Raw genomic sequence first — 21,726 nt, forward strand, 5'->3', positions numbered from 1 at the left:
ATGTGGGAGCAGGTTGCTGGATCTTCTGAGTGCTGCCTCCAAGCTCTTACCTCAGTGTGAATGGACACACACACATACAGTCACATTAAAGGTATTTACTGATTTTGACCAATACAGAGAATTAAAATTAATTTCCAAATTAAAAAAGGTGACTTTGATGACCGAGTGAAAGTTGACAGAGATATTGGTTCTCTCCAAACCCCAGGGTCCAAAGCTGGGCTGAGAAATGAAGAGCTCACCTCAGATTGCAAAGGAAGGAGTGACTTAAAAGGGAGGAAACACAGAATGACAGAATTGTTAGAGTTGGAAGAGACCTCTGGAGATCATCTAGTCCAACCCCCAAGAGAGCAAACATTTTGCACAAGGCTCTTGCTTTTAAAAGAGAGTAATAAGATGGAGCTGTCTCCCTTGCTATGTGCTGAGTAACAGCTGTGAAGGTATCTTCAGTCAAGGAGCAGGGGGAAGCAGATTAGATTCATCAGAGAACTGAGACTGAGCAGCAAGGAGCTATGACAGGAACTGCAAAAAGGGAACAAGTCAGAGACAACACACAGAGGCAACGGTGTCTTCACAAATCCTCCTTCAGATGAGAATTTCCTGTGAGTGGCTGTCAGGAAGAAAAAACAGACAGGATAATGTCGGGTATGATCATAGTGGGCATGTCAGAGCAATGATACAGCAAAACCTGGGAGGGGAGAGAGGAACACTGAGGGTAAATGACAGAGTAGGGCTTTGGGAGCATGAACTCAGAGTGAAACAATTCCAGCACAAAGGGAAGCAGCACTGCAGATGCACAAGCAGCATCTTGGCTCCAGCAAATGCATGTGGGAGAAGCACAAACAGTAAAGGCCCTTCCCCTTGGTGGCATTAGCAATTTCCACAGTTCACAGTAGTGCAGTTTTGCTTAATCAGTTGTGCTTGCACATAACAAGGCCCAGCCCAATACCCACTTCCACTGGAACAGATCCTGACTTGCCTGTGTGTACCCTCCTTTGCCTGCTCACTTGACAGAGTGTGGGTTGAGACATACTGTGCTTGCAATACATATTTGTCCCATTTTATTTGGTACCACCACCAGGATGCTTCCCTCTACTAGTACTGCTGCAGGCTTTATTTCACTACAGAAATAATGCACGTCCCCAGGTTCTGTCCATCACACATCCTCTGTGTCTAGTCTCTGAAAATATTTTTAGGCACAGTGGTCAGTGTCTTCTGGCCTATGTGACAGGTGAGAATGGAAAACTGATATTTACTATTGGCTCTTAATTTGGTCTTAGACAAGAGGTGAAAGCAAGAACCACAATGAAAGACAGAAGATGTATATTGGAAAGATAAAAATATTTATTTTAAGACATGTTATGTGTGTTAGGAATTTAAGGTCCTCTTTCATGTAAAACTTCATGGTGATCTGGCTTTTCTGAAGTTGCTCAAAGAGCTGCTTCTGACGTCACCTACAGTGCCGTTTTTTACATGGCAACTTGCTTGTTAGCCCTTTTCAGGCACTGTTGGCATTTTAAGAGGCTTACTGGCCAGCTTCTCATTTCTTTGAACTGTGTAAATCTACAGGTCAGAGGCTTCTCTTTGGTATCAGATTATTCTCTGTTAGTCTACTGCAAATTCCCCTCCTTTTTTCCATCACGTTGTAACTGCAGTCTTCCATTTGCAGGGAAATGGTCTCACACAAGTGAAATTATATCCAACTCAAAAAATGCCAGGAACCTTGAACTAATCTTTGCTTTTGTTATACTGCTTCACAGTCCATCTCTAACAGAGATGATATTTTTCCCAGTGAATGAAATAATGAGATGTTTTCGAGTCACTTGACTTGTTTTATAGCTTTCAAAAACAGCACTGCATCCCACAGGACATGGGAAGCCCCAGAGCTCTGTGCAAATTTTCCAGTAATGCTGTTTTCACCTCCTAGCACTGAGCTGCAACAGGACCCAGTCCATCACTCCTCCTGCAGCCCTCTGATAATGCCACTGGTGGCACTTTGGTTCTGGGAATTTGAAGCCCTACCTTAACTTCAGATTGCCATTTATAATCAGAAAACACGGAAAAAAACTGCACCACCATATTATCCACATGTCACTGGTGCAAAGTTTGAACTGGCTTTTTTGGTTTGCCCTCAGCTGGAAAGTGGAATGAGCATGTCACCTTTTGATATCAATGTTGGATCCATCCTCATTCATAACGAGCAGGGAAAAAGCTGAGAAATCACTTTCACTCATTTATAAGCAGTGTCCAAATATTGCTAACAAAGACTGGATGACCAGAGCCCAGACTGCCTCCCCGGACTGCTTGCAGTAAGTGCTCACCAGCCAGTGTGAATGTGCCTTTTTTTGCATGTGGAACACAATGAAATCACATCTGCTCCTTTTTCTGTACACGATAAGTGTGGCAGTGGCCCATCAGGGCCCTTTCCTTGTGCTGACAGGTGGCAGAAATTGAGTTGGTCCTAAGACCCTAAAAGTTAATGAAGGCAGACATCTGCAGCAGAGCAGTCTATAGCTGAGCCACTTAGAAAACTCCCTGTGCAGCCAAGAGAGAGAGAAGACACTTCTGTGGAGCCTTAATTTAGATGTCTATTTTAGGGTGGGCTGAATCACACTTGGGTGCCCATTCAGCACTGACCTCTCCTGGTCACCACTCAGCCCAGGTGACCTACATTTAGGTGAGTGACTCCCACCCCTGCTTTATTCAGGCAGATGAAGTGCCTCTCTGGAAGAGCATTTTTGGCTGGGTGATGTCTGTAGCCGTGCTGGCTCTGTTTTTGCTCCTGTAACCATGACTGCTTGAGAGGTTATTTTGGGGCACTCGGGAGCAGTTTAAATTTGCTCTCCCCAGTTGCAGGCAGTTTCCTCCATCTGGTCCTGAGGTCCATCAGCTACAGCTATTGGAAATGCAGTTTCCATCCCACTGCATCAATAAAGGTGATTCAAGCACAGTAAGGGGCTCTAAAGGCTCATTTCATTGATGTTTGCTGTTATTGAGTACATACATAACTTTCCTGCCAGCTGGAGATGGCTGTAATAAGACCAGTCTCAATAATATGGAAAGGGATCCTTCCAGAGAGAAAACGCAATGGCTCACACTTCCTTCACTAATTGTTTCTTACTTACAAGTTTCAGAAAACAAAGTTCTCTTGGCAGGATGTTTTCCTAGTGTTTCTTCCCTGCCTGGAGGGAATTTTGGGACAGACAGACAGTTCTTCTCATTTCAGAAAGACCGTGATAACCATTCAACATGCAACAAAAAGGATGAGTATGACCAGTGTTGCTAGAGCACAGACAGACCCACAGGTTGGGGTAAACCCTATAGGCATTTAAACCAAAAACAAAAGCACAAACACAGAATTACCCTCACATGCCCATCTTGGACTTCTCTGAGAGACCTAAGTGGTAACAGGAGGGAAGATCTCAGAGTGGCTCTTGTCTGTTTAACCAACTTAATGCTTGAGGAGTTTTTCTTTTACCACACCAAGTGAACTCTTGACTAAAAGCTATTTTTCAAGGCATTTTCTTCTTAATAGAGGTGAAGATTCAGAAACAGATTCACCATCCCTTTTTAATTTTTTTTAAAAGACTCGTACCCAAATGTTTAAAAAAATGATGGATCTTCCTGTCCTACAACCCTTTCTGGCTTCCAAAATTTTGGCTTAATAACCCTGTTCTTGTTTCTTGCTGAAATCTTCTCACTAGATTAAGTATTCACTGTCCCTTACCTTCCTTTTTTTTCCTTATTTCAGCTGCTATCAAGCTACTTCACAATAAATAGATCAAACCCTCTACAAATAAACCCTTTTCTCAAACTCATCAGGCCTCAAATCATCTCTGCACATTTTCATTTTCCAAAATGTTTTTCAAGATGCCTGCATCAGGACTTCATGCAATATTTCAGTTCCAGTGGAATCACTTCCCTGCTCCTACTTGTTTATCTCAAGTTTATTTAGCTGAGCATTATATTTGCTTGCACTGCCAGAGCATCACAGGGGGACTCTGCTTGCACTGTGGCAACTCTGAGACTCTCCTTGTTAATGCTGCTTCCACAACTCTGCAGATACAGTCTCAGCCATATTAAAAAGCTTTATTTGATACACTCATACACCTAAACTCCCTGCACCATTTTGTATAGTTGTCATGTCATTATAATTTCTATTCCAGCAGCATATGTGATATTCACAGGTTTGTTTTAAATCAACAAGGATGTTGCATTTAATTCCAAATCACTGATGAAATTGGTTGGTCAACACTGTTTCTAGTAGATACCACCATGGGATGCAACTAGGAACATACTCATTCAGAGAAAATTTTATGTTAGCAACAGCTTTGCAATCTGCCATTTAGCAAGTTCTAAATTCATCTTATCCAAGCTTTATTGACACTAATTGCTCATTTTTGCAACCTTGCCATGCAGTTGCTCGTTTTTGAAAAGCTCAGATTATTCTATGCCAGCAAACAGTACACATTAAACCATAGAAATCTTTTATGTCTACATGACAGTGATTATCGGCCAAACACATAATTCATAGTAAAATCAGGCTGTATTGACAAGATTTGTTTTTTAACAGCATCATATTGACTGTCATGAAATGGTATTCACACCTTTTACTTCTATTTACATCTCCATTAATTAAATCTTGTTAATTTTTCTCTTATCTTGCAAGGGACATACATCAGGATAGCAAGGTGGTTGGCCATATAAACTCATTTTTCCTTTTTACTGTACCATCACCAAAGGATTGAAGCAATTGGCTGTACATTTTGATGAAAGTCTGGTGATTTATAAACATTCTTCTTAAAGACATGGTAATTTTTTTTTTACTTTTCAATGGACTAGAAAACATTTGAAGTGGCATAGGCTTATGGCCTGCTTTTCTCCAAATATAAATATCTATTGTCAATTTCTTTCTTTTTTTGTCTATTGAAGTTATGAATGGTCCTATTTTCACTTTGCAAAGGTGGTCTTTTATTACTTCATCTGTTTGTACTATGACTCAAAAAGTCCTTATCTTTTGCTAAACCTGGCAGACCTTTTTTGCTGTAACTTCTTTACCGTCCCTTGTGTGTTTTCTCAAGTGCTAAATTCCAACTGGTAGCTGTTGTTTATCTCCCTCTAACACTGATACAAAACACCAGCCCTGTGGTTTGTAATTACATCTTAAAGTGTGAGGTTCAAAGCAGAGAACCATCATACATGTATAATAACAGCAAACAAGAGGGCATGAGAAGAAGATCAACACCATTTCCTCTGTCACACTCTGAAAGAAAAGAGCATCTCAAACTTCTCCTGGTACCCCAATCTTTGACTTTGCTGGACCTCTAAGCAGTGTAGAGCACCCAGCACTAACTTACCCTTAAGAGGACTGGTGGCCTGAGAGCATGGGATTTCAGGCTTAATACAACACATGTAGGGAATATTTCTGAGTTGAAACCATTGTTTCATGCTCTCCACAGCTCTGAACGGCTGTAACTCTACTGAAGATATTGAGATCAACATTTCGAGGTTTGTTTCTTAAACAAATTATAATATTGCAAGGATCCTGGAGGCTTACACATTTTTTTCTTGAGGTTAAGAGTTCATGTAGTGGCTGTTTTGGGTGATGACTGAGCTGTAGTGAGCTGTGCAGAGCAGCCATTATATTCAGTAGGATGGAGGGGCTGGTAATCAGGATCACAGAGTAACTCAGGTGGAAAGGGTCAGGAGGTCTCTGGCTCAAGCCCCTGCATAAAACAAGGTATGCAGGTTGCTTGAGGTTTATCCAGTTGGGTCTTGAAAATCCTCCCAGAGAGGAGACTGACTGCACAGCCTCCTTGCTTTGCTGCCTGACTGTCCTCGCAGTGGAAAATCTTCTCCTTAAATCTCATGAGAATTCAACTGTCTATGCTCCACTCTTGTGCCCAAAAATGAACAGCTTGGTTCCATCTTTTCCACGACTTCCTTGTACTCATCAGGCACTGTTGTTAAATCCTTCCAAAGCCCTTGTATCTCCTGATGGAAGAAGCCCACCTCTCCCAGTCTCTCCTCATAAGGCAAGTGCTCCTGCCTCGATCATCTTGGAGGTTCTCTGCTGAGCTTGCTCTGGGTCATCGGTGCCTTTCTGGTGTTGCAGGAGGCAAAGCTGGACATGGTACTCTAGATGTGGTCTAACAAGTGCTAAGTAAAAAACTTCCTTCATCTAACATCTGTCTTGCAGCCCAAATCCTTTTCTTCACAGCTTTTCCAGGTCCCTTAAGTGGATTGCTTGTACCCTGCCTCCATTTTTCGTGTCATTACCACTTCAGTACAACAATCTGTTGCCCTGCTTTTGAAACTCTCACAGCTCTGCCTTGCAGTCTGCCTGAGTAATCAGTATTCAGAAATAAAAGTGATATTTTGAAAAGATGAGCACAGGTCTGGCTTTGCTAATGCTGGCTGCTGTAGCAGACTATACAAGAGAAACCAAAGAAAATCAAAAAGTTCTTCTGTCCCTTCCCAGAACAGAGAGTGACAATAATGGATCTGTTTCCTACAGCAGCAGCCATGGGAGCCTTTTCTTTGCTAAAAAAAAAATGCCCTCTCTGCCCAGCCTACAGCAATTTTTTATCAAGGAAAGCCTCTCAGCACTGCCTTGTTATTTATTCTGCCTGCATGGCCCCTCAGTGCTGTGGCTGCCGCCAAAGGCAGACCCAGGATGAGGCATTGCCAGAGAATGGTAAAAGCAGAAAAAGTCCCAGAAGCCACACAAATGGATGCAAAACTGTACATTCTCTTCTCACTCCAGAAGAAAAGCAGCAACTGTTAGTTATACACAGACTTCACGGAACATTTAAGCTAAAGAACCCTGAAATGTCAGGGGAATCATTCCAGATGTTGTGAAAATGGATGTGATTCTACACACAGAATATTGAACATTTCATTTTATGAGGATTGCCAGCATCACTCACTACAGTGGCCAGACAGACCTGTTCAAGATCAGACTTTATTAGGCAAGGAGCAAACCTCAGCCATGTCTTCAGGTTGGTGAGCTCTGAAGCAAATATGCACAGGAGTGCCCAGTATGCCATAAAAACTGTAATTAATACAGGAATTAGGCACTCCTGCAAAGAGAGGACAGATTATATAATATTCAACAACTAAAACAAGGCAAATTTTCATGGCATTCCAAACTTCTGCGTGTTCTTAGAATTTCAAATTTCCATACCTTCCTTTTTTTACATGCTCTGTCACAATCCTTTCTCAGCCCAAGCCTTCCCAACTGGTGATCCTGGATATCATCTTTTTTTCCCAGGGTTTCTCAGATTCTTCCTGGTAGGGTCCATCTTGGGTCTTGCCACCTCTGTGCTCTGCATCAAGATCAACAGAGAAAAGAAGGTTGAGATCCATCAAGTGAGAAGCTGTGGAAAGACAGAGGGCTTAGTGTTCTTCGACAACATGATTTGAACAGGGAAAAGGAAAGTTTTCCAGGGGATAATTGGCAATCAATTATGGCACTTAATAGCAAGACCACATATTGACCATATTGGGGTGCCTGTGGAGTAGGTGCAATAAACACATGAAAATGAACCCATGTGATCAAAATCTGCAAGACAGAGTGATGTGCAAATAGAAGGACAAGCAAGATTTTGGGGTTCTTTTTTCTTATGAACATGTTTTTCCCATTCTTCAGCTCAACCTGTTGCAGCTGCTCTCTCAGACATTTCATAAATTTGTAAAAACCTTTAGGCCACCAGGCCCAAACACCCAAATAAATAACTTATTAACTATTTTCCAAAAACAACACCATTCTGTGATCTATGATAATGGAAATAAATGAAGTAAAACACACAAAAAATAGAGAAGCTGATAACATGGTGATTGGGGTGCTCCATTTTAAAACAAGGCTGTTGGGCACTGTCAATACCATAATTAAGGATAATACAAATCATTTTTCCATACTGGTTTCCTTTGATAGATCTGAATTTTCCTCAAAAACTGTAAGAATCTGTAATTGTAAAGATTATGTAAATCTGGTCAGCATTACACCAGCCTGGGAATATATTTAGTTTTAATCACTGAGACACATATATTGACAGTTGTAGGAACTGACTGAAAGCTCATTAAGGCCTGTTCTAAACTGGGAGCTTAAAGAGGAATTTAGACCTGATCCTCGTTTGCTTAAAGTAGTAATGAGGTATTTCAAGAAAATACTTTGTTGGGAACAGTGAGGTGAGAAACTCTGCTCAAATGAAATGGCTTTTTTATGTTATAATATCTATTCCATACAAACCAGTGCACACGGAAGGTCATTCAAGCCCAAAGAAATATTTTTCCCATCTCACTGTTGTTTATTTTCAATTTCAGGAATACAGCAGCATCCAGTGGTTGTGCCAGCCACTGGGGGAAAATGTCTGCCCCAAACATGCACGGTGTGAACACATCAGAAAATGATAAACAGCAGGAGGCTGTAACCCTTGTGTTCCAGAGGCTGACCCAGAGACACCGAGTGACTGCACTTGCCAAAGGTGACCATGGGAATCAGCAGCAGCAGCAGGCACTGGCTTGCTGACTGGTTTATTGTCCCTGACACTATCAGCCTCTGAAAGGACATCTTTCTCTCTGATTATTTTTTTCTAAACATGCTTTGCTTTTTAACGGGTGGCAAAACATAATCAAAGAACATATTCGTTACTGATGTTTGTCCAAGAAGTTTCTACTAACATCAGCCTCTTTTCCTCCATACAATGCCAGTTTCACAGAGTCATTTGCATCACATTAGGGAAGTCCTATTCATGCATCATTTGCAATATGAACCATCTGTTTTACTCAAAACAGAGATAACAGACAATGCAGTCTCAACACTGAAGGGATTCAATTTTTAATCTTTGTGCACATTTGTTAAATAATCTACCTTTGAATTTCAAGCTTAAAAATACTGTCGGAGCAAACAGTGGCCTGCAAAGATCATAGTGATTTAATTAAAAATGTATAAAAATGTCAAAGTTGGCTTAATGGCCCAGTGGGAAGGAAATATGGCCAAATTTCCACCTGTCATGAGTACATATTGGCTTATATTAATTGCCCCGGAATGAAAACAATCTTTTCAATTAAAATTAATTATAAATTAAAATTAGTTAAAGTGTATTTGCATTTGATGGTGACACTGTCATATACAAAGCTATATACAATCTCTGTTGTAATGCTGAAACTGTTCTATGGCCCATTCTCAAGATTTCATGTCAGAGGAAACAATAACTTCCTTTTCAGTTTCAGTAGAGTATTTATATATTCACATCTACAATAGTTATTCCATCTCAGCAGAGAAGTAGCCAATTTTTCCCTAATTAAAGCCTCATTATGCCATCTTAATAGAAACACATAGCTCGCTTCCACCTCAAAACCCTTGCAAAGTTTTAACAGTGCCCAAGGACACTCCATAAATCAGTAGTGGCAGTACAATTAGTACTGAGGATTTCTTGGCTCTTAGGTCTATATTCAGCTGCTAAGCCAGCTCTCAGTTTCCATCCCCTGCCCACTCTTTTTGGTCTATATCAAGTTTTGTAGGTCATAAATACTTGCAATGTCAAATTAAGTACCCCTTATCACAGCCTGCCCACTCAACAACAACAAAAAAATGCAGAAAAGAAGGTGAATGAATATTCCTTGTCAAGGAATAAACCATTGTCTATGTACCAAAAGATAATGTGATACACCTTGAGGGTTCATGGGCTCTTTTCTTCCCCTTTGTGGCAATATATTCCTTGTGCTATTCTGACAATATAACATGTTCTAAATAGAAAACAGAGAGCTAGTTTGTTTTTTTTTTTATAAGGTACCATATTTTTATTTAACATCCAAGCAACAGCTTCACAAATGGGGTTGAAATGTAAAGCAAGCTGTTTCCTAGCACCAGTGGAAAAACCTTCCCAGTGACATTAAAGGGAGATCTTCATGGACTTCAGCTTGTCCCTGGTTAACCTGGCACACAGTACAGCAGGATGGCTGCATCCCTCTCACTGTACTGGTACTAGACAAGAGGTTAAGGGATGGGAAGGACCACTCATGTCTTTTCTCTCTGAACCCAAACAGGCATAAGCGGACAAATATATTTAGTGGTATTAACTCCCAAGGCTTTCTTCCCTTAGATTTCTTTGCAACACCTGTTGCCACGTTTTGTAAGGAGCAATTTCATAAGTCAGTGTCATACAACAGGCTTGGTACTTCTCTTGATGTCTAACCTAAACCTTTCTCTTATCTATTTTCAGCCACGGCTGTGTGTTTCTTTATCATTCCCTTCTTCAATTCTACAGCAAAATAAACCTTCATTAGATATTGGAATGCTTTCCTTCACTGAATGGAGTGGGATGATCATGTCTGTGTCTCTGCTCCATGTCCCTGATGATGGAGCCCAGGATCCGATTTGACTTTGTGGCTGCAGCAGCACAGTGGGGACTGGGGTTCAGTTTGTTGGCCAACAGGACTCCCACAGGAGATTCTCTTCTTCTGCTCCAATCAATGTTTCCTACAATTTCCTTCTAGGTCCAGCTACCTGACCTAACTCTAATAATGAAAAAATCTTCTTGTAGTCTCCTCTTCATGTAATTTTAGATGCTCCTTCTCAACCTCACATTCAAATCCTGATGCTAGGAAATGCTTGTTTTAAAATCCATTTCACATTAAACAACTCTCATGTTAGTACTTCACTCCATCTGCCATCTCAATCAAAATTGTGGTTTTATTTGACTACTACATGTTTGATCTTGTTCAGTAGTGTCCTTTGCTGTGTTTTTCTTTCCAGAAGTCTTGGTGAATTCCAGGCGAGGGAATGCTCTCATCATCTGCACTGGGATTTTGTACAGAATCAAAACAAACAATTGTTCTCTCATGTGTAGTGACACATTAATGCCAAATTTCTCTGCTTCATCTCCACAGATCTCCTTGGTTCTCAAACGACCCATAATCTGTGGAGCAGGAAGGATGGGCTGAAAGCCCTGGTACAGCATTTCCTGAACCCTGCAGATTGCAGAGTCCCACTTGTGTAATCTGAAGCTGTCACTGCCACATGGATAAAAGCAGCTTAGTTTAGAAGCATAGAAATGTTCAACTCATTAAATTTACCAGGCCTTCAGCTGCCTTCCAGATGTGGTTCAAAGTGCTGGCTTGAATCAAAGTCTGTTGGTAATTTCTCCAACATCCAAAATTGTTACTGCACCAGATATTATTTTAAGTCAAAAGAAAAAAAATTCTTTTTTTTTTTCACAGACATAGAAAAAAGACAGATGCTCGTCTGCCCTCTGGCTCTTTCCCTTTTATTAATTTTGTGTTTTAGGGAATGAGAATGGGGGTGGCGGGGCACGTTGGCTTTTTTTTTTTTTTTCTTTCCATTTGGGTAAAGAGAGAAACTGCATTTTTCCCTCCTCTAGTTTACAGCTGAAGAAATGTTCTACCTTCTGTATTGTTTCTTTTCAGTTCAATAAAAAGGGTTGAATACAATATGACATAAAAATCTTATTATTATCATCATCTCATTTGGTTTTTCAGACTGAGCTAAATGACTGCTAAGATGTAGAAGAGAATGAGAAGAGAGCTCACTTTTATACCACAGCCCTCAGAAAAGTTTATTTTTCTGACAGAAATTAAATCTGCATTTTTCTGTAAGGCTACCTTAAGCATAACCATCATGAAGAGCTTGTATCATGTTGTAGCTTCTGGATATTTCTGTATTGTTGTCAGAATAAAGGTAAGGCTGGTGTCATGAAATGCCAGTAACACCATGCCCAGCATAATGCAGATAAGCTAAAAGCAATGTAACCTTTAAAAAAACATCAAGCTGCTATTTAGCTACTGCACACATTAGCTATCTGCACCTCAGGCTAGAAAAGTGGATGATGCAAGTGTCTAACCTTTAGTGCAAATATATTTGTATGTGAATTATCCAGGCTTTGTGACCTGTGGCTTCCTTTCCAAACTCACCTTCCGGCACAGAACATGGGATGAGACATTTTTCAAATCACAGGGAGGAAATAAAGAAGGGGGTTTGGCTAGAGAATGGGAGACAGAAAAATCACATAGCAGGGAACAGAGAAAGTGATTCAGGCACTGCTTAATGAAAGTGGGAGACATGCAAGGAGCTGATGCAAAGCATGACAAGAAATATGAAGGAAATATAATGGAAAGTCGTTACATCAATTTAGACCTACTCATGCACCGTGGACCCAATGCTTTTAAACAGCCTGTGAGTCCTCATCCCCCTTCTTAATGTCCAGTCAGCTGTAAGTAGAAGATTGTAGATTAAATAAATACCATTGTAAATGACAACATTCATCTAATTACCTGCTTGTTGCTGTAATTTATCTGACTTGCAAATCTATCTCCAGGAAGGTGGGAATAATTTAATTACTCCTCAAATGCAGGAAAACTTGGCAGACACAGATCTTAGTTACAGGCACTGACAGTGTTTTCAAGCATGATATAATGAGGTATTTTATTCAGGTAGTACTCTGGGGGTTCTTGGTTGGAATCTCACTTGAAATCATGATGGACTGTTCTGCTCCATATTCACACACAGAACATATACTTGTTTCAGCTTTTAAAAACAACCTTTTAACCAAAGAAGCATGCAAGATACTACATGCTTGTTTCACTTTACTGTTTGTGCACACTGCTTTTTTTGAGTCTGTGCAGAAGGCAACAGCCTATAATAAGCAATGATGAGAGATCTATAAATATGTTAAATATTCTTTTTGTTTTCCAGGAGATTATGTGACTTTGGGTTTTCTTTAGGAGGAGAACAACACATTAGTAAGTGATATTAATGACAGACTCAGGCCTGGTCTTCCATAGCAAGAGATACTCCCCTTAGGCAAGGTAGGATAAATAGGAAAGGCATGCAGCTATGACCAAGGGAGGCCGTAATTATCTGTGGCAAGTCAACTGTCTTTGGGCTTTAAAGTGTTTTTTTATAGGACTGAAAACTGAAAATATGAAAGTAGAAAGTCTCTGCAGACCAGTGGGATGTAGGCAATGGTTGTTGTGCAATTCATTTAGTAGTGGCAGGCAGCTGCCTTCCAGACCCTCTCCTGCCAGAACAGAGAGGAGTTTATAGGGGAAAGGAACTTAATTCCCACAGTAGCATGTGGAGGTGTGGAGAAGCATTACACACATTTAACTGCATTATATCCTACTTTCCTTATGTGATAATCCTCACACTATGCATATACATAAATAGGTATTTGTTTTTAGCACAGCCTTCTTCCCAGAAACTCCATTCAAATCATTATCTGACTGGCAATTTATCTTCTTTTGATATAACAATGATTGTTCATGCAAATGCAACTCAAGCCAAACACGGATATCTCTCCAGGATTAGAGCTGCTGAGTGCCCAGCCTGGGAGACCAGCTACATCAATAGCAACACCTCCCTAAGCAGAAGGACAGCACCTGGCAGTGCACAGAACACATGGTTACTGCAAACCACAGATTACAGCCTCCTATGCCCTCCTTGTTGACTGTATACACACTGGTGGCTCACTCAAAAACAAGCCCAAAGCACCCTGACACACAGATTAGGAACCCGCTACCTTCATTACAAATCTCCATTTCAGACGTGCTCAACCTGCAAGGCTTGTCTTTCTGTTCACCTCTGTAGTAAAGACTTACTGGATATGTAAAAGAGAGGAGTTCTTTAAGATCTCTGTTTTAAGTATTCATAGTCCTTGGGACATTAGTTTCGAAAAACTTCACTGCCATCAGTTTAAAACCAGTTCCAGCTCTGCTGCCTTACACTGGGGATGGGACAGTGTCACTGAGAGCAGCCAGGATGAAGTGCCAAGTTTCAGCTCATGTCAGAGTGATGCTGACTGCATCCAGGCACAGCTCTCTCATTGCAGCCTGTCCAGTGCCTGGCTATAACCCCTTAGAGTATCCTTCCCAGCTTGGGTCCCAGAAGGAGACATTACACACTGCCCTTGTGTGTAATGACAGATAAACTCAGCATGGCTTGGGGTTTTTTAATTTCAAACTGCTGTATAGAGCTGCTATGCATACACAGTCTGTCTGTCTGTCACTGATCCAGGATTGGAGGGGGCCATGAAGCTTCAGAGAGGTTGACCAGAGAGGGTGTGGAGTCTCTCCCATTGGAGAGACACAAGAACCATCTGGAAACAATCCTGTGCCATCTGCTCTAGGACAACCCTACCTGAGCAGGGAGGTTGGACCAGATGATCCCACTTTGGCCCTTTCCAACCTGACCCACTCTGCGAGTTTGTGATTCAGTGAAGTCAATTTTTGCTTGAAAAAAGGCCAGGCAAGTAAAAGACATCACACTACAGCTCAATTAGGATCACTGTATACCATTACTGTGACCAGGGACCTTTGTCCTCTTGATCCCAGTGATGAGCACCTGTCAGTGTCACTGGGAATATGGTACTGTCATGGAAATGAGAAAGACACAGCAGAAAAAATCTGGAAGGAAATTAGAGTAGGAGGGGCACAGGTTATAATACATAGCACATAAACACATGCAGTCCTTGGCACCATCTGCTTGCACACACAGAGACTCCCTGTCCCCAGTCCAGTGCAGGTCTGGCTGCTGGTGGTGGAGCAAGAATCCTCCTCCCACTGGCCCTGGCTGCTGGCACCTGGTGACCTGGTCAATGTGGAAGTGGCAGTGACAGATCAGTGTTTGTGCTCAATGTGCTCACAGCCATGCCAAGCCAGCTGTTTTCCATGTGCCTCTGCTGTTTGCTCTCTCCAGCTCATTAGCTGTGGTCAACATGAGCAGCAGTGGAATGGGGCACAGCTCTGTGTGACACTGCTGGTCTCACATCTCACCTGCTGCAGGTGTGAGCCACAGCTCTTACTCCTCCCTGCAGTGCTGCCAGCCCTGCCCACCAAGGAGCTCTCCTGGCCCTCCAGGGCTCCCAGAGAGTGCAAAGCCCAGGAGCTGGGGCAGAGTCATCTCTCCCCATCTCTTGGAGGCTGGATAAGCTCAGCCATAGCCTGAGACTTCACTCAGGGGATACCAGGAGCTGCACAACAAGCTTGTTACATGCAGATAAGGCAAAAAGTCACATTAAATTGTGCATGAAATAAAAACTGACCCCCGGTGGAGGTGGCAGGATCAGGCAGCTGAGCCAGCCTCACTGGGGCTCTGTTGCTGCATCCTAATGCCAGTGCAATTTCCACAGCCTCCAGCTCCACAATCCCTCCTTTGATGTGACTCAGTGATCTTTTCAGGTGGTTAATTCCACAACCTGATCTGCTTTAGCACTGGAGAAGGTTTATACCTGACCTGAATCTCTGCTTCTTTACACAGAGCTGATGAGCCTTCATTTTATCCCTCACTGTTTCGTGTAAGGGAAACAGTTTTTCTCTCACTTCTTTTCACATTTCAGATGTTTGTACAGCATTAATATATTCCTGTGGATTTTGGCTTTTTATTGAAGTGATATGAGAGAGGGGAAGAGAGGGCACACGAAGAAAGGGATACTTAGAGATCTCCATATTAAATTATGGGGGAAACTGAGCAAATATTTGGTATGTGTATATGCTGATGTTAAGGTAAATACATGTAGGAGGATGCTGTATTTTCATATTTACAAAAAATGCACATACATAAGCACAAACTATTTTTCATCATAAAAATGCTTCATTAACCACTTGCTCTTTTAATGCTATACAAAAACTCCCACTTTGAAATAAAAGAAAGAATTCTGAATGCCTCTAAACACAGCCAAGCTGAATCTGAACAAAGTCTCTGTGAGAGGGGACCAGGGAGGAGTTTATTTATTTACATGTCACTTACTGAGCCTTGTGAGCCTTTTTTTCGAGCACCTGATCCCAGAGCAGGATACCAGCACAGATGCCTCAGCAGCCTGATCCTATAGAGCAGGCTTTATCTATCTGCTTTTAATCTAATTTATAGATCATCAAGAATACAAATATTATCTGAATACATGGTAAAGGAGTCACAGAGCACAACAGTGTGGACTAGTGCCTGAGCAGAAACCCCATAATCTCCAGTGCCCATTTGTCATAATGCCTTTGGCTCATCTCTGTGCTTCTGCAGCCAGTAAAGCTGGGTCTCTCTAGGCACCAGACACCAGATACTCAGTGCTTCCTATAGGTATGGGATAAGAGATGACAGCTTTGGCTGCTGCTCATGTCCTGATCACACTGAAGTAGGGAATGGCACAGTCCTGGGTTTTATTTGTCCGGTCATTGCATCTCTGCTCTGCACAGAGAACTTGTGCCCAATACTTTTTAATGGGTGAATAGAGCTCAGACCCAGACTTAAAATATGGCCCAGGCATAAACTGGGCAGGTGCTATGCTGCTGTGTTGGGCTTGTTCAGGCTACAGATTTTGTGTGGCCAAGCAGGATTTTGGGTTGCAGATAGCCAAAAGTCCACATGTCCCTTTGGGGCCAGCTGCTGACCCATGAAACTGCTGATCACTTTCCATTCCCCTTGCAGAGTTTACCAACAAAGCCTCTCTCCAAGGCAACTCAGCTCTATGCTCTTAGCTGATCTTCTCATGGTTTACACTGAACTGAAAAAAAGGTCACAATTGTGCCATTCTCTGAGTATGAAGAAAAGCTCAGTGGTTTTCTTTCTGTGAAGCCTGAAAGGCATTTCAGATCTTGAACTGCTGGAAAACCAGCTACCCTCCCCATGATTTAATTTTCAAAGGCGTTGACTTAATTCCCAGAAGGCAGTGATAATGTTGGCTGTAATCAAGAGGGCTGTGCCTAAGAAGAATAAGAATTCCCCTCCAACTAATTTTTACTGCCTAGTTATATGAGAGCAGAAAGCTCTGCAGAGAGAGGGTAGCAATTCCCTCTCCCCCCCGCCACCCCAGATACAACCAGATCTGTCCTAGTGGGACAGATCCATGACTGCTTCCCACCAGCTTTACTTTAGTGTCAATGTACTGACCAAAAGAGATCATCTCTTCAGTCTCAATAAGCTTAATTTGCCTCTACATCCTGCAGATAGTTCCTGTTTTAATCTTACAATGCTAAGCTTAAATGACAAAATGATCAGAGAGGAAACCTGGGGGAAAAGTAATGATTTCTAGCTCCTCAGAGACCCCGTTCTGAAGGAGTCATTTGCTGTGTCTGGAGGTGCATTTCCCCTATTGCAGGGAAATAGGGGAGAGCTGGCATTTCCAATCATCAGCTTCTGAAAGGCAAACTGAGTGCAGCCTGTCTGCTAAAATCTGGCAAGGACTGAATTATGCAGAGAAGAAAGGAGGACCATATCATTTGCACAGCATGCTATATATTTTCTTTCTCTGTGTTCTCGTTATGCCTCAGCAGTCTTCTCTACCAAAATACTGAAATACAATCCTTCCTTCTGAGAACACAGTGAATAATTCTCTTCTAGATAAATTCAATCCCAGGAAAGCCACTGATCTTAATGGCAGAGTAGCTGATTGAGCTATGTCTCAATCCAGTTAATGGCCAAATAATCCAAAATCTGCTATTAAAATTTTCATCAAAAGATGCTGGCAGGGAAAAACAGACTTCTGCTCTGTCATGCAGTAGCAGTTATTGCATGAGACCATTCCCTTAGAAACAATGCTTTTCTGTAGCCAGGATGCCTCTGTGGCTGGTTGGACCTTGCACATTGCTGCAAGTGCCCCTCCTGTGTGCACTGTGGCAGTCAGAGCTGCTGGCAGCGCGTGGGCCGGCCACCAGCGTGTGCTGTGTGCAGGGCAGACGCTGCTCTTGTCAGCCACCTCCAACGCCTCTCCCACAGCAAATGTCATATAAGGGAGAACTGGAAAACACATTTGACTTACAAAACTATTCCCAGTCGCCTTCTGTAGAGCCTGGTGCTCTACCTCCTCTCTGCTAGTGGCCTGTATTTACTTTTTCTGCCTTCCATTCCCTCCCCACATCAAGAAGAAGGTGACCATTCAGGCCTGAACTGTCACTACACCTACTTCATTATTTGTTTTCTGCATTGACAAATGTATCTGCATTAATTGTATTAATGAGTCTTAAATACTGGTACTCCATTATGTATTGTATTTACTATTTTCTTTTAAATTTTAAATTTGTCTATATTAAATATTTATTTTCCCTAAGGTTGATATATTCCTCTGGAATTTTATCATCTTACCTGCATTTCTCTTGTTTCTTCAATAATAAAAATCTTCAGGACTGAAGGGAGAGTTTGGCCACTTAAGGAATGGTTTCAGTTTTTCTAAGAGAGCTGTTGAGAAACAAATTTGTATTTGATATGATTCCATGTTAACAGAGGTTGACCTTATCTGAGCACAGCCTTAAAAGGAAAGTCTGTTCAGTCTCAGGCTTGAGAGTACACAGACATGTGGACCTTATGTAAGTAGTAATAAGTGTTTACAGCATTGCTCAGATATCTTCATTGTTCTTAGCTGTACTTTTGCAATACTTTTGTTTGTTCAATTTCCTTTCTCTACTGTAATCTTAATGTAGTCATAATGGATTTGATTATATGTTGTTGCTCATTCTTGGCTTATTATAAACTGCTGGCAAACAATCCATGGCTCAAATGCACTCCTGCAAAATCAGCTGCTTAATAATGCCAGATAACAAACAAGTCCTTGGTGCAGAATCTGTAAACCGAACAAAGGGACACATCTCTGCAGTATGCTAAACAAGCCTCTGCCTGCAGTTAGCAGTGTGACTGACAGGTGAAGATAAAGGGCAGCAGTAAAGAAAACTGTTTTTTGAAGCTTACACAAAATACTTTTTTTCTACAGAGCATGCATCACAAATATAGCAGAAGTGTTATGGACTAGCACACAGGATGCGTGAAATCTTCTTTGGCGTGACCTGGATGTCTGATTTCAGCCCCTCTCATGAATAACACCCTTGTCCCAAACTTAAAACAGTACAAAGCCTCACAGTGTGTTTGTGCTCTTTTCCTCCTGGGAGACAACAGTCTCGACAGAAGATGCCTATTTGTGAGTCACTGGATAAGAGAAATACCAACACTGGAATTTATAACAGCTCTGTGGAAAATCCAGCTCCTCATTTCCTTTCCATTTTTTCAGGCACTTACAACAAGCTCACTTTTGGAGTCAGATGCAATACTATGTAAAATCCTGAGATTTTATTTCCTTCCTTATTTTTTTAACAACAAAATTAAAACAAAGCATCTATTCATTAATTTCACTTCTGAGACAACTTGGATGCCTCCATCACTTTTATCTGCTATCTCTTGTCTTATGCTTGGCTTGTAAGCTCTTTGGGCCAAAGACAGGTTTTCTCCGTAGTGTTTTTGATTGCCAGAGTAATAAGAAAAGAAAATAGTAATTATAATCTGCTGGTGTTTTTTTTATAACAATAAATAAATGCTGAATGTTTCCTCAAGTGAACAAAATCACCATGTCTCGCTTTTAAAATCCTTAGATTTGAACTAATCACTCATGGAGTCATTCTCTATACATCTATGTGATTTGGACTAGTATCCCTGTGGAGGGCATCTTGCAAGCACAGACTGAAGCTTGTTTGGCAAAACACAAGCACGTGTACTCCTAGTGCTGGACTGGGCCTCCAGGGAGCAAGTGGTGCCTGCCCAGACACAGCTGGGTGACTCTGTGCTGATTAAACTGAGGGGTATTAATGCTAACTGTTTCTTTAATCTGCTCTCATTCATACTGAGTCTGAGCAATGGTCTGAAACATGACTGCACTCCCTGGAGCAGAGAGCCCTTTGTTAAAGGACTGGGATTATAGGTGCAGAGAGGGATTTCTTCAGCCTTACCTGCATGAACCAGCCAACACCAAATCATGCATCAACACAAAACCTCAGCACACTGATTTTGCAGACACTGATCTATTTTCCAAACAAATCCATGCAACCCTTTCAGTTTTCCCCAGCTCTTCACTGAGTTGTGTTATTGTGGCTGAAGCAGCACAATGTGTAAACATTAAAAGGTCACCTCACGGCAAGTGGAACTGTGTGAGACACAACTGGTCATCACTAGGATAGAGATGAAATCATACAATAGTTTCTGTTGGAAGGAAGTTTTAAGGTCTTCTCATACAAACAGTGAACAGGGACATTTTCTGTCTGTGAACAGGGACATTTGCAGTGAACAGGGACATTTTCAACTAATCAGGTTGCTCAGAGCCCCATCCAACCTGACCATGAATTTTTTCCACAGACTGGGCATCCACCACATGTCTGGGCAACTCATTCCAGTGTTTTCTCACCCTCATTGTAAAAAACTTGTTACTTATAGCTAGTCTAAATCAACCCTCCTTCAGGGTTAAAACCATTGCTCCCTGTTCTATCACAACAGGCCCAGCTAAAAAGTTTTTCACCCATCTTTCTTACAGGCCCCCTTTAACTACTGGAAGGTACCAAGTCTCCCTGGAGCTTTCCCTTCTCCAGGCTGAACAACTCCAACTCTCTCAGCCTGTCTTCATAGGAGAGGTGCTCCAGCCACTTCATAATCTCTCTGGCCCTCCTCTGGACCTGCTGTAACAGGTCCATGTCTTTCCCATGCTGAAGAAAAATAGACATGCAGAGGGTCAGAAAATCCAGGTGTTTTTTTCCTGTTTAAAATATTTTGGAACAGAGGTCAGGCATACATTCACTCTGGAAAAAAATCCTCCAGATCCCATGATCTGAGCACACTCTCCACTGCCATGCAATGCTGTCACTAACATTGGCATGTCCCTATATCCCAAGTGTTCAGCTCACAGAAATGGCAAATATAGCACGACCAATTTATTCTGCAGCATTTACAATACCTGATGCCTTTGTCCCACACCCAGTATTTTCTTACCAAGGCTAACACTGAAACCTGCAGAAGCTGAGTTTACCTGGTCACTCATGTGGCAATGCCTGCTCTGCACAATCCTGCATTAGGTTCCAGTTTTCTCCCAGGTGAAGTTCTTCTATGGCAGATGGGATTCCACCTCTTGTTCATGTCTAGAAGAGCTGAAAACAGCAGAAACTTTGCTTAATTGGGCTCTCACAAGAATGAGCACTGGAAAAAGAGCAAAAGAACCTTTTCTTCTTATCTACATCTTCTTTCAGATGGAGGCCCATCTGAAACAGAGAACTTACCTTTGTATGTGACTATCTGGCCAGTGTGTTCCATCCTCCCTGTGGGCACGGTCATGTTCTTCACATAATCAAAGGCTGGGAAGGACCAAATGACCCATGGGGCTGATCTTTGCCCAGCCGAGACCACAGCAGCTCACGGTCCTTTGGCCTGTATGGGGTGAAGTTATACTCACTGACACTCTGCAGAAAAATTCAAGCCTGTTTCCATGAGATTGCTACTCCTTCACTGTATTTTCCTAGAATCACGACCCAGAAATCATACACAGGGTTCAACGTATATACAGCAATGCCTAAAAAAATGCAGTACTGAAAAAAAATGATCTTCTGTCTCAGAAAATTTTCTGCAAACCTTGCCTATTCTATTATTTTCAGCTACTGTCATCTGATCAGAAGTACATCTTTACAGACTAAAATGTATAGAACTGAAGGAAGCAAGCAAATGCTATTTTAGTGAGAGTATTATCTAAAGTAGGACTTCCATCTGTTTCAGACCTAATTATTACATCATCTTTATGTAGCTCAATTTACAATGAGTGAATTAAATGCTTATGTGAGTGGTTCATACAATGTGAAACACAGCTGTCATTTTTACAGGCAGAACAGGGCAAAATGTTCTTGATACACTGAATTTCATTTTTCTACTGTGTACACAAAAAAAAATCCCTTTGTAGCAAATATTTTTCCCACTCTCTTAGTAAT

General features: G+C 41.7%; 1 long non-coding RNA gene across 1 annotated transcript; it reads right to left on the bottom strand.

Moving 5' to 3' along the window:
• Positions 1-3,437: 3,437 nt before the first annotated feature.
• LOC143693931 (uncharacterized) lies at positions 3,438-21,547 on the bottom strand. The gene is made up of 5 exons (XR_013181992.1): positions 21,028-21,547; positions 20,781-20,898; positions 18,086-18,178; positions 12,159-12,228; positions 3,438-7,325 (listed from the first exon to the last, which is right to left on the bottom strand). It is a non-coding gene; the product is annotated as an uncharacterized LOC143693931 (long non-coding RNA).
• Between the last annotated feature and the right edge of the window lie 179 nt (positions 21,548-21,726).

The sequence above is a fragment of the Agelaius phoeniceus genome, chromosome 1 (assembly GCF_051311805.1).
Source record: "Agelaius phoeniceus isolate bAgePho1 chromosome 1, bAgePho1.hap1, whole genome shotgun sequence".
Lineage (NCBI taxonomy): Eukaryota > Metazoa > Chordata > Aves > Passeriformes > Icteridae > Agelaius > Agelaius phoeniceus.